The sequence below is a fragment of the Nematolebias whitei genome, chromosome 2 (assembly GCF_014905685.2).
Source record: "Nematolebias whitei isolate Nwh7 chromosome 2, NemWhi1, whole genome shotgun sequence".
Lineage (NCBI taxonomy): Eukaryota > Metazoa > Chordata > Actinopteri > Cyprinodontiformes > Rivulidae > Nematolebias > Nematolebias whitei.
The window spans coordinates 35,849,314-35,858,198 of NC_056499.1; the positions used below are offsets into that span (position 1 = coordinate 35,849,314).

General features: G+C 39.7%; 1 long non-coding RNA gene across 1 annotated transcript in view; it reads right to left on the reverse strand.

The window, feature by feature from the left end:
- The window catches only part of LOC119430221, a 51,310-nt gene that overhangs the window by 41,784 nt on the left and 641 nt on the right, over nt 1-8,885 (reverse strand). The window lies entirely within an intron of this gene.

The following is an 8,885-nucleotide window of genomic DNA, read 5'->3' on the forward strand; positions in this document are numbered from 1 at the left end:
TGTTTGTTTTTTTTGTTTTTTACTTTTTACTGTACGGTACTGTGTCCTGTATTGTCCCAATCATGTGAGTAATATAATTTTTTTTTTAATTGTCCATTATTATATATTATTGACTGTACGTTCACAAACCGTGATAGAGGGACTCTGCGAAAGTCAAACCGCGAAGTAATGAGGGACTACTGTATTTTATAAAACTATAAATTACAGTCTGACAAAGTTAAGTTAGGTCCTCTGGACGGATTAAAAAAAACAAAACTTGTTGAAACGTTTCATCTTTAATCCAAAAGACTTCGTCATGTGAGGAGCTGCAGTAAACTCAGTCTTTTTAATAGCCCCTTCTCATAGCGGATCAACAAGTTTGTTGTTATTGTTGTTATTGTTATTGTGCATGCATCAGGATATAAATGATAGTTTTTTTGTATTTGATTAGACATGAGTTATTCAAACATATAAACATCTTTGATCTTTAAAATAGGAACAGGCAGTGATGAGTCAATAAAATATGCAAATCCAAAGAATGAATGCAGCTGTTGTTTGAATAAGCAACTGGTTTTTGTTGTTGTTTGTTTTCAGCACCTGCTAGTAACACGTTGATGATCACATATTGCACCAAATTGTACGCTAACCATCACAGTGCTTTTACAGATGGGGTTTTATTTTCAACACAATACACATCCCTTGAAGTAATCTCATGTCTGTTTCTACCATTGTACCTTTATTTTGAAAGGATGAAAAAGTAGAAACTACTGTCACAGGTGAGCCACAATGTTACTGCCAGAATATACGCTCACTACTTCTATTGATGCATCACACTAGTAAAAATCAAGGAACATAAATATTTCTGGCTAGCGTAAGTAACTTTTTGTTTTTGTTTTCAAAGAAACAAGATAAATTCATGTTTATATTTATTCCTCTCACATGTGTAGAACCACTTTTCTTCCATACTAATGAAAATTCAAATAGCTCAGTCCAGCTCAGAGCTTTTGTTGTTGAGCTCAGGTTGTTGTTGTGCTGACGTTTATTGTGCTGCGAGGAAAGGATGAAATAAGCACTTATATGAAAAGCCTGAACAGCTGCAGCTTGGTTTGTGTGCGTGCGCGTGCGTGCGTGTGTGTGAAGCGAATATGAAAAGCACTTTTGCTTCAACGGTTCGTTCACACATATAACAGCTCCAAACTTCACTGCAACTCTGAACAGAAAACCACCTGATGATTTATGAATGAACGAACAAACAAACAAAAAGAAGTATGTCCAGAACAGCTATGTAATTTGTCCTTTAATCTCCTGATAAAAAGCACAGGGACACTGCCTTCTCAATAATAGGCGGCAGGCAGTGATTTCGACTGACAAGAACTAATTTTATTTAAATCCTTCCTGTTTTCGTTATTGCTGAATTTAGTATACGCCTCACTTCATTGTATTCATGTCGTCTTATGGATTTTCCGTTAATTATACAGATTTTTCGTGACTATGAGCGTACAGGGAAGTCTTACGGATTTTTGACAAACACTGCTTCAAATTTATTTTACGTCTCAGAGGCGTCCTGCAAGCCAATGCTAAGGTCTCCCCCTTGTCCTCCCACACTACGTAGACTCTACCTGCTCCGGCCTCTCCTCTGCTGTGCTCGCTGAGCCCAAAATGCACGAAAACAACAGAGCTGGTAAATTCAGTTCACTTCAAGGACTTTGATACTAAAATGACCCGGTTCTCTTGAGTCACTTGAGTCATTCGTGTAATAAACTTGAGTTTGACATGCATGCTTTAGACTATGCGAACCAACAGAACCAACAACTGGGCTCACAGTTATAATATATAAAAATGTGGAAGAGGAACAACATTTATATTGAACATTATAAACAGAATAAACATTAGCTGAGTAGAGAAAACAAAATAAATGTGAAACGCTTGTTGAACAGATTTAATCTAGTTACAAACTTCACTGAGAAAGGTTAGAGTTTCCTTCAGGATTAGTTTTCATGTCAGCTCAGGCTGCAGAACATCAGCTGATGATAAAATGTACAAACGCTGTTTATCTATGAGCAGACCAGGCTCCTCTGAAAGTAACATTGTTCTGCAACAAATTAATCAGTACATTAAATTACGCAAATCGTACTCACTTTAACCTTCATTGTTTTTAACACGACTTATAATTGTTCTAAGCAGTTGTTGATATTCACACGAACACAGCAAACAGTGCTGAAATCTCACAAGGACGCTCTGGAGAAGTGCAACACGAGAAATAATGTCCACAATGTTTGTCCCACGTGTCTAGCAGAGTCATTCCATCTTGTTGAGTGAGACAGCTGGTGAAAGTAGCCAAACATCTCCCAAAGCTGCAAGTGGGTTTATGCACTGGTTACAGCTTCCCACTCTTATTTTTCTGCTGACTTGTATGTGTTTCCATTCACTCGTCTCTAGTGTAGATACATTTCCAGCTGTCAGAGCACAATTCCAACAGGAGATTTGTGCTGCGAGGTGCACGGCTGAGTGCTGACAACAAAACAGCCCTCCAGTGTTTACATGGGAGAACATGTTGCAAGAAAATAAAATAATAAAAATTAAAACATAGATCAACTTTGCAGACCCTGAACGCAGACTGCTTTTCACTCATTTTCTCAGTCTGCTCCTCAGATAAATAACGTTAACTTATTTTTATATACCGGTATATGAATTGATTCTGTTCAGTGTCCTGAGATGACTTCTGTTATGACCTGGTGCTATATAAATAAACTGAATTGAATTGAACTGGAATTAATTGAATTGAATCACATTTTCATTTTCAGAGTACAGTTGTTTTTTTTTATTAAGTCACTAAATTTTGACTAATGAATTACTCAAGCATTAAAATAGCATGAAAGTTCAAAGTATAAACCTGAATTCTCACGAAACAGTCAAATTATCAATCAATAAATAAATGTTTAAAATTTTGTATATCTATGCACCAGCAAACTGCTTCAATGTCACCATTTTTCTAATTTCTTTAGGTAAATCTACAGAAAATGTTCAAAAGAAAGGTCCAAATATTTGTACACTAGTAATGAGATTCCGAAGTGTCTCTCACTTGATGCCTTGCCTTGTGTGAACAACAAATATTGTATTTTCAATTAGGTTTTCAGTCAGAGTGTCAGTCAGGTCTGAATGAAGTCGTGATGATGTTAAAGTTAACGTGACCAGGATCTGACTGACAGAATGCAGTGGCTGGGATAGATTATCTAAGGCACGGGTGTCCAACGTACAGCCTGAGAGCCATTTGTGACCCTTGGAGTGATTTTGTTACAGCTGCAGTTTAAGAAAGGCATCATTTTGGTCAGCAGGCTTAAGAGGTTGATGCAGACTTTCTGTGAATTTGTTGGTAATACTTTTTTTACATAATGTTTAAGTTTAACAGCAAGACAGATGAAAAACAATCTTCTCAAAATGAGCAATATTAAACAAAATACAAACCTTTGGTAATAATCTTTATATTTTCACTTCATGGTACCAAGCACCAAAAACCTTTACTGATTTCTAACAGAAAAATACTTTTGGATAAATATTCATAAAACTTGGCTAAATGTTGCAGTTGATAAAATAGATAGGAAAATTGGACATTTTTAAATAAATATAACATTGTTTCATCTGCATACGAGTTGATCAACTTTATCAAACCTTCTATGAATCTGTTGTAGCGACTGACAGCTGGGCGATTTTTTAGAACTTCGATCAGTCATTTGGGCCGTCCATGGTCCAAAAGACGGATCATCCCTCTTTTAAAAGGACACTTACCCAAATTACGTTTTTGTTGCAGAGAACAGAATGAAATGAACTTTCCAAACACAAGAAAACAACAAAAATAGTCACCACGAATCAAATAAATTAAATCATTTTTAATAAAAAAAAATATAAGCGTAGTGTTTATGAGGCTGTTAATGTTTTGGATCTACAACAATTTAAAAATCTTTCTCCACCAAAAATCGTAAACTTTTGTCCTTTCTCCAAAGTATTGTTCATGTTGATGTAGGGTTTCTGGGGTCTTGTCATACATGTTGTGTTTTTCCTCATGTTTGCCTGTCACCCCTCAGCATTTCTCCTCCTGTGTTCCAGATGTCGCACCTGTGTCTGATCCTAATCACCGCAGGTGTCACTCATTTCACCTTGTTAGTGTCTGTATATATTCAGCCCCTTGGTGTCTTGTCGGTGTCTCTGGATTGTCCTTGTCCTAAGGCTTCATGACCTGTTTCTCTTCGTGTCCTCCTTTAAGTAAGTTAGCTGCCCCGTCAGCATTTTGTTTTGTTTATTTAATTAATAAACTGTTTTTACGTTTTTACTGGAGCCTCATTCCATTCCTGCACGTGGGTTTGAACACGCTACAGTCAGATCATGATAGTTGAGAGTTAAATTCACATTTTTGTGGCCGATGAGTTATTTCATCTTGATCATTTCGGCCCACATATGAAAATGTTTGAACACCCTTGTTTTAACAACATCCCTGGGAAAGTGCTGAAGGAATGTGCTGATCAGCTCTGCGAGGTGCTGGAAGACACCTCACTTACCCTGGTGACAGTTCTCATCTGTCTGATGACTGCCACCATCATCCCAGTCCCAAAGAGCTCTAAAGTGACTGGTGTGAATGACTATTGGCCAGTGGCCCTCACCCCGATAGTTGCTAAATGCTTCGAAACACTGGTTATGACTCACATCAAAACAACCATCAACGAGGACCCTCATCAGTATGTATAACGTGAGAACTGATCAAAAGAGGATACCATCTCCTCTGTGGTCCACACTGCACTCAACCTCCTGGAGCAGAAAACTCCTACGTCCGTATGCTCTTTGTGGACTTCACATCTGCCTTCAACACCATGATCCCCCAAACCCTGATGGACAAACTATTCGCACGAGGACTAAGCCCCTCCATCTGCAACTGGGTACTAGACTTCTTAACAAACAGACCACAGTTAGTGAGGATCCACAACTTCTCCTCCTCCACCATAACCCTCAGCACTGGCTCTTCTCAGGGATGTGTGTTGAGCCCCCTCCTGTTTACTCTGCTCACATATGATTGTGCAGCTACCCGTCCAGGCAGTCAAATTGTAAAGTTTGCAGATGATACAGCGGTGGTGGGATGCATCACAAACAACAATGAGTTCAGCTACAGGTAGGAGGTGAAACACCTGGAGAGCTGGTGCAAAGAAAATAACCTTCACATCAATGTGAAGAAGACAAAAGAGATGATTGTGAACTTCAGAAGGAACAAACACACCTACACCCCCCTGAACATAAGAGGATCTGCAGTGGAAGTGGTCTCCATCTACAAGTACTTGGGTGTACACATGAATGACAACCTCAGCTGGAGCAACAACACCACCAGCCTGATCAAGAAAGCTCATCAGAGACTCTACTTCCTCAGGCGGCTGAGATGAGCTGGTCTGGGAAGCTCAGTCCTCACCTCCTTCTACAGGTGTGCAGTGGAGAGCATCCTGTGCTCCAGCATCAACGTGTGGCATGGAGGCTGCACAGAAGATGTGTAGAACCACTAGACTGAGGAACAGCTTATACCCTGAGGCTGTTAGATTCATGAATCTCTAACCAGAATAATCAATGTGAAAAAAATCACATCATGTTGTTGCTGATCTGTTTCATGTTGAGGTGTTCATGCGTGCTCATCTGCTCACACAGACTCATGCTCATGTTCGTGCTGCTGTTCGACTTAATGTTTTTACGCTATTAATGCTTAGTGTATATTTAGTTGAAATTTTTCTTAGTTCATATCTTAGATGTTATCGTTTATCTTTTACATTTTATTGTTGGATGTAACTGGGACCCTGTGTACATAATTTCGCTCCACCACATGTACCACATGTCCACACCAATTCTTGAAAATAATGTTATGCACAATCTGTTGGTGCTTGAAGTTCATGTTGGGGCAAAGGTCAACCAGCTGTGGTGATCATCTTACAAATGAAATGACTCCAAAAGCTAATCCGTTGTAAATGACCAGTGCATCAGTGATTACTTTCTGATTCATTAAAATCCATCCATGGTATATTTTCTAACAAAAAGACAGGGTTGGTTCTAACAGTTAACACCAAAGTTTGAAGTAAATATCCTTAGCAATGTGTAGAGCTCAAGATATGTGTTGACTATGACTCTCAGCTACTACCACACCAAATTTTAGTCCTATATCTGTAAAACTGACTCAGTTAATACCATGTGTTTCCTTTGGTCATTTATCTGTACACAACCATCTCAAATCAGATTAACTCCAAGTGTTAATTAATATAGAAGTAGATAAAATGGTTAATTTCTGTAAGTTTGATTGTAATCCTTCCATTGTTAGTCCAATAAAATCCATCAATTTGATTAACTTTTTAAGGCGATAAAAATCTTGTTCACGAATGAGGGGAAAAATGGAGCAAGAGATCGATAGGCAGATAGGTGCAGTGTCTGAAGTGAAGCGGGCACTGTACCGGTCTGTCGTGGTGGTGAGAGAGCTGAGTCAACTAGCGAAGCTCTCAATTTACTGGTCAACATACGTTCCTACCCCCATCTATGGTCATGAGCTTTGGGTTGTGACCGAAAGAACAAGATCTTGGAAACAAGTGGCCGAAATGAGTTTTCTCCGCAGGGTGTCTGGACTCTCCCTTGGAGACAGGGTGAGAAGCTCAGTCATCTGAGAGAGACTCAGAGTAGAGCCACTGCTTCTCCACATCGAGAGGAGCCAGTTGAGGTGGCTCGGGCATCTGGTTAGGATGCCTCCTGGATGCCTCCCTGGTGAGGTGTTCCGGGCACGTCCCACCGGAAGGAGACCCAGAGGAAGACCCAGGACACGCTGGAGGGACCATGTTTCTCAACTGGCCTGGGAAATGCCTTGGGATCCCCCGGATGAGCTGGACCAAGTGGCTGGGGAGAGGGAAGTCTGGGCCTCCCTACCAAGGCTGCTATACACCTGCGACCCAACCTTGGATATAGGTGGAAGAACATGGATGAATGATTGGATGGATGGATGGATGGATGGATGTACCTCCTTCGGTTCACTCTTTTTTTTCAGATTTTGTCTTGACGTTGCCTATAAGACGCTCTATAACCAGAATCTAGATGACGATGCCTTACAAGCAGGAAAAGCACACTCTGTTGTTCGTCATTCTTTGCACAAACCAAACCTCAAAAGGCTGCTTCATGTCCATGAGCATTTTTGTTGGTCATATTTCCATATCAGAGACCCTCACACTTTGCTCTGTTTTTTAATTATGATAAAGAAGAGTGTTAATGGCTGTTTGTCTCATTTGTCTCTATGTGGCCCTGTGATGGACTTATGACCAGTTTGTCTTGCACACTGAGTGCTGGAGACATGCACCAGCTCTCTGTGACCCGGTGAGGAAACCAGGTAAAGGAAATGGATTTATGGATGTATTTATGTATGGATGATGGATGGATGGATGGATGTATATATAGATGGATGGATGGATGGATGGATGGATCAGGTGGTTTGATTTTTTTTTTTTACAACAAAGCCCAGAGCTCAGCAGTTTCTCCTAATACATGTACAGATACCCATTTCAGCAGCTGAACAGGCAGACTGGTCAGAAACTGTTATGAATATTTTAGTATGTTATACTCCGTTCTGTTGATGTACAGCTCATCTGGCATGCTGCAAGTACCCCCCCCCCCCCACCACCACCACCACCACCACCAACCATCACCCCACAACACACACACAAAGACGGGGAACGAGAAAGAAAGAGAGAATGTGTGTCATGATGTCAAATTTTACAACATCTTGCTCATTGACTCATGACTGAAATGCTACGTACCATCCTTATTTGCTTTGGTAATGCTACAATGGATTTATTCCTAACTATAATTACCCATCATACCCACCCTCCACCGCTGTGCTCCCCTCCCCAACATTATCAGACTTGCTTATTATTACGATCACTTTATAGCTTCCCAGATACCACAAGCCATAAAGTGGAGACAGTGGTTCATTAGGAGCTCTGAAGCAAAGGCCTCATTATCAGCTAGAGAAGTCCCACGAGAAACTTCTTTTTCCAGTTGGATCAGTATTATACAAAACTGTAAAAGAGCAGAGTACAATTAATACATCCACTCGTTTGACATTTTTCTCTCCACTTTAACATTATTTCTTTAAGAAAACCAATTAACTCACTTTAGTTTGGTTTCCATTCCTAAGGTCCGAGGCTGCCATTTCAAGCCCAGTAATGACCTGTTGTTAGCAAACAACAAGGGACCGTGTTCACTTTTAATTTTTCTTCTCAATTACGGCTTTGGCGCAGTAGGTAAAGAACAATGTTGGCATCGATGATTTGGCTCTTTTTTTATGTTAGGTAAAACTCCTCTGTGCTCTACATGTTATGGGAGGAACATATGTAGAGCTCTCATGACTAAAACAACAAACTAAAACTCAGTCTTTTTGCTTAGTACCAGCACCTATCACAATCAAAGAGCACGCCAAGCAGGTAGTCAGTGTGTCACAGGGCCAACGCATGAGACACACAAGACACCCAACACCTCTAGTCAGTTTACAACTGATAATTCACCTAATGCATGTTTTACAACTGTGAGAGAAAACCAGAACACACAGAAAATCTATACATGCATGGAGAGACCATATGCAACAACAACAAAAAGGAGCAAACCAAGATCTGCACCTTCTGGCTGTGAGGTGAAAGTGACAGAAATAAGAGTTTTTATCATTTTACCTGTCTTTCTTTTTATATGTAATCACAACTGCAATTCTTATGTCAACTCATCATTTACATATCTTTAAGAATAAGGAAAACGTGATCGCTTCAAATGAAAACGGCAAAAGACAAGACTGATATATTATATTAGCCTATAATAATAATAATAATAATAATAATAATAATAATAATAATAATAAT